Source organism: Morone saxatilis, unplaced genomic scaffold (assembly GCF_004916995.1).
Source record: "Morone saxatilis isolate NCDOM2014 unplaced genomic scaffold, NCSU_SB_2.0 Contig5, whole genome shotgun sequence".
Classification (NCBI taxonomy): Eukaryota; Metazoa; Chordata; class Actinopteri; family Moronidae; genus Morone; species Morone saxatilis.
The window spans coordinates 1,997,512-2,005,883 of record NW_023340095.1 but is presented as its reverse complement, the minus strand read 5'-3'; the positions used below and the strand labels follow the sequence as shown (position 1 = coordinate 2,005,883).

The 8,372-nt window shown below is 36.6% G+C and overlaps 1 long non-coding RNA gene across 1 annotated transcript in view; it reads left to right on the top strand.

Moving 5' to 3' along the window:
* The window catches only part of LOC118339356, a 10,545-nt gene extending 2,466 nt beyond the window's left edge, over window positions 1-8,079 (top strand). The window contains exon 2 of the long non-coding RNA XR_004797304.1: window positions 7,374-8,079. This is a non-coding gene — a long non-coding RNA (uncharacterized LOC118339356). The remainder of the gene's footprint in view (window positions 1-7,373) is intronic.
* The last annotated feature ends 293 nt before the right edge of the window (window positions 8,080-8,372 follow it).

Genomic DNA, 8,372 nt, shown 5'->3' with positions numbered 1-8,372 from the left:
CTGATGATGGCCTCCCTGCTCCCCTTACTAATACCTCAACTACTACTACTCAGCTCAGTTTAATCAGACTATTATGCAATCACACAAATTCTCACCAGAAACTGTATGTTTATTATATTTATTAATATATTTAATAACTCAGCACTGATTCAATATTAGAAACCTTTAAACTGATCAAAAGCTTCACCTGGAGACCAGACCTGGATTCTGTAACACGACACTAATCGTGGGAGGAGCACACATGGTTCTTATGAATTTCATCGTTTTCTCAGGCTATCATTAGTCACCATCATCAGTCACAACCGTGGGTCAGTGTTTCAATCGTTCGCTCAGAGGATGAGAGGTTGATAACAGACGGGGTCAGAAGTCGCGTAGGCACGACGGCTGTTTTTCTCCAGCAGAGCAGGATCCCTGTGTAGGGCAAGTCGGCGGAGCATCCTGAAGAAGAGCCAAAACTGGCAATTATAATCAGGCAGGAGCAGAAATTACAGCCATACCTATGTGATTGCACACTATCGCGTTTCAGCAGGGCCGGGATCATACGGCCTGGAAAATACAAACTCTACCGGCCCTTATTCTGGAGTCTTTCTTATAGTACAAAGTGTATTCTATTGGACTTACACACACTCAGCTGTACACATGATACACTGAGGACAGGAGGATCTGAAAGGCAGCACTTTTTTTGATCAAGTTCACTCAGGGTGTATGTAGGCCAGTGTGTGCCAGAGAGTGCAGTGGCCCTTCAGCTATAGGCCATAATTATTATGGGGATGCCTCTCTCTCTCTCTCTCTGCAGGGTCGTACCATCTCCCATCATATTTTTATATAACCAGGTGAAGCTGTGTTTGTGTGTGCGCTGTAGGTCTCAGGTGGACGGTCATTCCGGGCGTTCAGCCTCGTTCACCCAGTGTTCAGCTCATATTAACATGAGGTGCACTGTGCTATAAAGGGCAGGAGCAGGATACATGATATAATGCGCCGTTGAGCTGTGGGAAAACAGCCTGATGTAAGACACAATTTAAAATACGCTATGTCTGACACAGAGGAAGGATTGTACATACATTGTATTATTATATTATATTATTTTATTAAATATAAATATATATCAGCTTGAAGTTGTGTTAAATAAATAATAATAATAAAATAAAATTGTACTTTTAACTATAACAGAAATGTCAGATAAATTAAATATGGTTTATTTTGGCTTTCGCCGACGTAATCAAACCCTCATACAATGACATTTCATAAAATCACAACTTGGCGCTGGTTTAAAATGTCAGTTTACATTTACTTTCTATATGTAATTAGGAACATAATTACAATAATGTTGCATTATGCATACATAGATTATGTTTCATTCAGTAATTTGCACGGAAACACTGCAGGAAGATTATTCAGGAATTACAAGAAAGGTATTTTATTTACCAGCAAAGAAAATCTTAATTAGTACCTACGCTTAATCTAAGACCTCGAAATCTATATTTCAAATATTTTTATTGCAGCCACTGTTACTGGGGATAAAATGGAAGATGTGTATCTTATTAAACCTTCTGTGCGAAATGTATTTTGCAGCTGGTCAGTTTCATATTTAAATTGTGGCGCATTATAACTTCCATATAGTAGAATGCAAAGTAAAAACTTGCTGTTAATCGATTTAGTATCGAAATCATATCATGTATTAAAAATGTATAATAACATATAATAATTTTAAAAAACGCATTTTTTAAGTTTTTATTATTTGAGGAATCTGTTTCTCATTAGCAGCTAAACCTAATAAAGCTAACAAATATCTGTGATATTTTACGCATATAAACACTTACTTTAACATAAAAACCTGGATTTTATAGCGTTATTACTCATTTTTATTTTTATTATTAGTATTTTTTTATTTTGGTTGGGTTCACATCCTTGTACATGAGGCATTATGGGATTTGAATGCAATTTGTTAGTTTTCTGTCGACTTAAACCTCATCAATAATAGCAAAAAGCTGAAAAAGAAATGCATTTATTTATGATTGACCTCTTGTTGTTTTGACAGAAATAAAGGGATACAACTTTCGAATTGACATCAGATTTTATTTTTTATTTGAGTAAATGTAATTCATGCACTTGTTTTGCACTAAAATGGCACCTTGCATAAAACATTTATTTTCAAGGCAAAAGTAAAACATTTTCAAATGAAAAAAAAAACGAAACACAGACTACATATTTCTGCTTCTCCCTCCCTGAGTGGAGATGTTCTCAGTGTGTCTTGTCCTTCGGTGTCTGAGTGGGCAGGAGTGGCTGGTCACCGAGAGGTCACGCCGAGAGACAGGGAGAAAGATGGTGGAGAAAGAGAGAAGTTGTGTTCAACAGAAGTACTGAGAGATGGATGGGACACTGGAAATTGCACTCAAATGCACACAAATCAAACTCACCTCTTGATGTATTTTTGTAAGCAGCGGGGCTTTGCAAGGGGTTGAAAGGGCTGTGTGGAAAAAGGTAATGCACTTTCACAGTGTCATGCGTATAGAGCATTTCAGCCGGCAATTGCCAGAGAGAGCCGCTCTGCCCTTTTCCATCATGGCTTTAAGTCCACACTTCAATCGCAGGGCTGGAGTAGTATTTTCTCTGACACGGTGCCCCCCGGTGCTTTTCCATGTCTTGGCCTCATACGAAGGAAAGTTCACACTTTATACGAATGACAGCCTCGGGCTCTTAACCTTGTTCAGGGGAGAGGAAGGATTCAACAGGTGAACACCTTGGACTCCTTTAATTTGCCTCTGGTATTCCTCCCCCCACACCCCCCAACTCCAAGTGAGTCAGTTGTGGAGGGAGTAAAGTGTTAGAGGAGTACTGATCTTAAATCGTGTGGAATGTGTTGTGGAAGGAAGCTCGACAGCTTTTCATCCAATAAACCCTCACATATGCAGTGGTTTGTTATACATCTTCAGCTTTAACATGTACAATGCACATGTTCAGTAAAGTCCTCATGCATAATTTAAATTCACTTTCATTTCATTTAATATAACAATTGAAGTCTTAAATACTTGAAAAAAATACTTAAAAAAGTGAATGCAATGATTTTTTTTAATGCAAATGAGTTTAAACTTTACATTTGTTTATGTTTTACTACATTTTATAAAGTAGCTATATGATTGATAGTCAATTTCATCTCTTATAGCAAGATTTATTTCATTTATTTACATTTTAAAAAAATAATGTTTTATTATTTTTTATGATTTTATTATTTAAAAAGAAAACCTCACCAAAGTTTTAATCTTATGTCCACTATAATTATATTTAAATTCAAATTTGAAATGTTAAATTAAATGTATTCCTATATGAAGAGTGTGTACATTTTAATGTTGAAATACTTTCAAAATGTGTTTTTATATAAAAAACATTTACCAAATAAAAAAATATATTTAATAAAATGTTATTTGTATTTTAATTCAAATTTAACAAATGAAATGCATTTTCTCAATATGAAGAGTTGAACTGTATAAATCAGAATAAATAAAAAAATAAAAAACCTTTGTCAAACGTAAATCCTAATGAATTAAATTCAACTTCAACCACATTTTAAATCAAATGTACATAATTAAATTTTTTATATAGAGAAATTAAAGGATTCAATATTTGACATGTGAAGGTTTTTATTGTGAAAATCAAAATGACATTTTATTGTGAAAAAATAAAGTTTAATAAACTTGAAATCTGGTTAAAATATAATTTGTTATTATATTTCATAATTAATTTAAACCCTTTTTTAATAAGGTTTTATTGCAAAAAAAAATCTGTTATAAATTACATTATACATTATACATTTGACTGTATTGAATGTTTATGTACCTTTTTAAATTAAGTTTTATTGTGGAAAAAGAAAATCTTTAGCTAATCCAAAAGCAAATAGAATTTCAGTTTAAATTTAAAATATGAAATGAAGATAGTGGATGAGAAGAGAAAGTGCTTGTATGATATGATGACAATGAATTTAGTCAGCTGTTCTGACAGAAAAGATGTGGATAAACTGTTGCCATGCACAAACAAATTGCCCGGTTTCAAACCTGTGCATTTTTCAACCTAAAATGTCAATTTTATCAAAGCAAATATGTCAAGATTGCCAATGTTTCTTGTAACCCCCACAGTGCAGACACCCCATGCCTCGGATTAATGATGACGGGATCAATTAGTCTGGCTCGTAGTATGATTGGATGTGTGGCCTTGCTGGAGGTGTACGGTGGAGCGCGGGTTCAGCTAGCGGTTTTGCATCGGCGCCCGGTTTGTACGGTAGACGGCACACTCGCTCCACATTAGATCAGCGGAGGCCTAATGGCTGCTCTCGGATGTGACACAACTGTGGCAGTGTGTGGGATGTGCAGACGAGCTGACCGAGCACTCACCTCTCTCCAAACACTTTTATTTATTTATTTCCGCTCTTGGATTAAAGCGCTTTTGTGCAGCTAACCTACATAACAGCTTGGTGCTGCGGCGGGCCCCGCCAACCAGGGTTTCTTGATACAGATATGATGAGGGTGCTTAGAAATGAAGACAATGGATCCTCAATCAGCCCCATTGGCCCGGGTCATTACAGAAAAATCACACAGACCCTCGATTGAGCTGTATTGAGTTTAGCCACTGAAGCACGTTATGCTATATTGAATAACTTGGTGGCCTAATCAAAATGAAATTTTTTCCATATCATAAGCTGCGAAGGCCAGAGACGATTTGGAGTCATCATTCTCCTGGTCTGTTTGTATAAAGCGGTCAGGTTGTCGTTTGTTGTTCTCATCATGATTACACTTTAACCCTTTAACTGCTTTGCCGATGTGAAGAGAACTTCATGTAGTCACAACGCAAAGGTTCAACTGCTTGTAATTATGTGCTCTCGACATTGTAAGGACTTAATATACAGCTGGAGCACTTGTGTAAGTGTGGGTTTGCTCATAATGTATGTAGAGTGGGCATTATTCTATAGTTGTTTATCTGATTATCTGATCTGATTAGATTTATTATGAGAGTATTAATCTGAAGTTTGTCTTTCACATACATAACGAAACATTTATCCAAACGACAAAACACAAAAGCATTCATAGTTCAGACGTTATGAAAAGCTGACTGCAGTGTGTTGAATTTACTCGTTCAGGTTCTCTCAGGCCTACTTAACCTGGAGAGGCTTTTTACTAAGCGTGTGTGTGTATGTGTGTGTGTGATGGCTGCCTCGCGTATGCTGCGTGCATTTGGAGCAATGGATGTGCGCGTCCTCAGAAATAAACGCTACTCCACAAGATGCAATACGCACAGTGACAGTAGGGGCAGTACGGGGATGTGACAATTATGGTGGATGTTTTGAAAACGAGCTAATAGACCAAGTCCGCAATGACTATAGTTGATCTAAAAGGCTTATGCCTTCAAATTTGTTTCTTTCAGAAAAAGATTAATAGTGAAGCAGAATTACACATTTTTCATCAGTTTTATTTTTTATAAAATCGAGGGTGGCCATTTGGTACAGTCTAAAAATGAATCAAACCTGTTCATATTCCTTCTCTGTATTTTTATTATTTCAGTTTTAAGATGGAGTAGTAGGTAGTGTCTGCATGTATATCTGTGTGTATGTTATTAGTTATACATGTATGTGCATATGTAAAACTACGTAAATACACAAATAGTAAATATTAGCAATAATATTAGATGGTGGTTGTTATTATTATTTTCCATTTAATTGTTGATTTTAAATACTGTATTTGTATTAATACAAGCATGTAGTCACCAAAAATGTAATAACATATATTCTGCAGGAATACCAATTATACGTTAACAATATATGAGGTGAATGGCGGCTTCTGGCTTGATTTTATTGGAGGCCAGCAGATTTTCGACATTGGGCGTGTTATATTCCTGCTCATGCAAGCTCTTATTATGTTTTAAATCATTTGTTTCAACTTGTTTTATAGGTTGAGATTTATAGCCGGACCCTCTCTCTTTACTCCTGGACTTCCTTTTATCACTGCTGTGTGCTTTTATATGTCTTATCTCGTTTTTTATAGAGATGTAGTTCTTTTGTCAGACATAGCTCTTCAATGCCAGTGCTGTACTACATTTATTTTACACATAACAGGGGTCGCCTTTTGCTTGTTTTTTCATGTCAGGGACCCCCACAGTAGGTGCACTTTAGACCATGCAACCCAATTTGAGAGGATTTTGTCTTAAGAAATTAAGGAAGTATTTTTTTTGTCTTTAAGTTTGAAGACAATGAAGTCTTCATCGTCAATCAATGATCAAATTAGGCTCTTAAATCACAATCAATCAAGACGGTCAGTGCCATTTTTCCCCCATTTCTTGTTCCAACTTCTGAAATAATTAAACTGATACTGTATTCCTCCGTTTACTGGGGACCCCTACTCACTCATCCTGTAATATAACTTATATGGAGTCATTTTTAATTGCTTCTGATACTCTAGTACTCTAGTACATCTTTCTGATAATACTTTTATATTTTTACTTTACAATGCAGCGTTTATTTTTCAAACTATGATATTGCTACTTTTACTTAAATAATATATCTGCCTATTACTTCCACAACTGCTGCCCTTTCTACCACTACTGCAATACTACTTTAATTCAAGACTTATACACGTCATTGAGTACTTTTTTACAGACACACACACACAGTACGTCAGTGAACTTAATAAGAACGTATTACTAAAGAATTAGCCGGTCGGTATTATTGCCGTCGGACGAATATCTTCCGCATTCAATCAGACAGCTTAAGTGAGAAAAACAGCACATAAGGATATCTCGACAGCACATGGCGGCCTGGTTTAGTTACCGCTCTGCAGTCCTTGCTTCACAACATTAACGGGTGAGAGGTTTGCAGTCTGTTTCAAGGCGGGGCTGCGGCCTCCGAGGTATTACGCTTTTAATGCTCTCAGGGGAGATGGAGAACGCGCAGGGGAACAAGGAGTTTCACACGTTTTTACATGTTCCTGCACCATGGGGGGGGGGGCAAGTAGATGTGGAAAGAAAATAGTCCCTTGTGGGGAATCTGTGGCCTCTAATGTCGGACTGTGTGCTCTGACTGACGGGCCTGATTTAAAGGCACACTCACTGCCCTGCTGATGGCAGCACTGTCCCAGTCAAACGCCACACGCAAAAGCAGGGCATACACAGATTACTCAGGGGCTTCAGTATCTGGGTTTGTGTTTGCGCTGGCTCATGGCGTGGAAAAGCATTTTTATGAGATCAGGATTGGAGGAATGTACAGCACAAGTATTTTGAGTGTGTTTGAGGAGGCACAAACATCATGGAGTGGAGTGAACTGCTATGAATGAATGCATGAAACAAAGAGGAGTGGAAGATGAGAAGCCTCATGACAGCCTTCATCTCAACAGGTTCTCCGTGGCTGCGGGAAGAGTCCAGAACAAAACTTCAGTGTGGCCGAGATCGCGCCGTCACATCCAGTCCATCCTCCGCCGCGGCCGCCATGATGAACTCCAGATGAACTGGATTGTATCTGTGGGAGCTGAGCAGATCGAGCCACGTGATTGGACGAGGCCGGCGCTCCATATTTGGGAGATTACTAAAGCCAGGTTCGGGCTGCCATCGCCGCCCCCCACGTGTGAGAATAACCTAATCGCTCCACAGGCTTTTTAATTATCTCATAATGTCTGATGTGTCTCGCTGCCAGTCTGGGAGATGAAAGGCCCGGGAAACAGGGGGCTTCTGGACGGACTCCTGTGCTTTTTTCTTTATTGTAAATTGTGTATAATTATGTTGTTTGAGACGTGTGAGACAGTCAGTGAGATACAGATTAAAAATTCTGAATTGTGTCATGTTTACCTTCTTCTGAGTAATGAATTCTCAACATGTAATATATTTATTATTTTCTTTCCATGATGAAAATATTATTAAATACTGGTGCAATTTAAAAAATAAAACTATTCGTGGTCTGCATATTCATCTCTTTATTATCATTATTTTTATTTTACTAATTATTATTAAATATAATTGTAACAAACAGAATAAATTGTTCATTATGGCAGAAAAAATATGATCCACTCAGTTTCAAAAGTTTGAATAAAATTCTAAATGAATGAATAATAGTATGTGTCCCCTTTGATTTTAATGTATTCTGTACATATGCATATACTTTATAAATAAAACTGTATTCAAGGAACACATAACATTAACAGCTCAATCTTATTACTTGTTTTCTAATTACATTTATATGTTTCCTGTCAAATGTAACACTCTTTTTGAAAAAGTTTGATTTAAATTCTTTAAATGAATCTTTATAAAAAATATTATAAATAATTTTCTTAAAATAAAAATACAAATAATGCTTCAATTACTTTAACATTTGAAAAATCAAAAATTGTAAATATTAAATG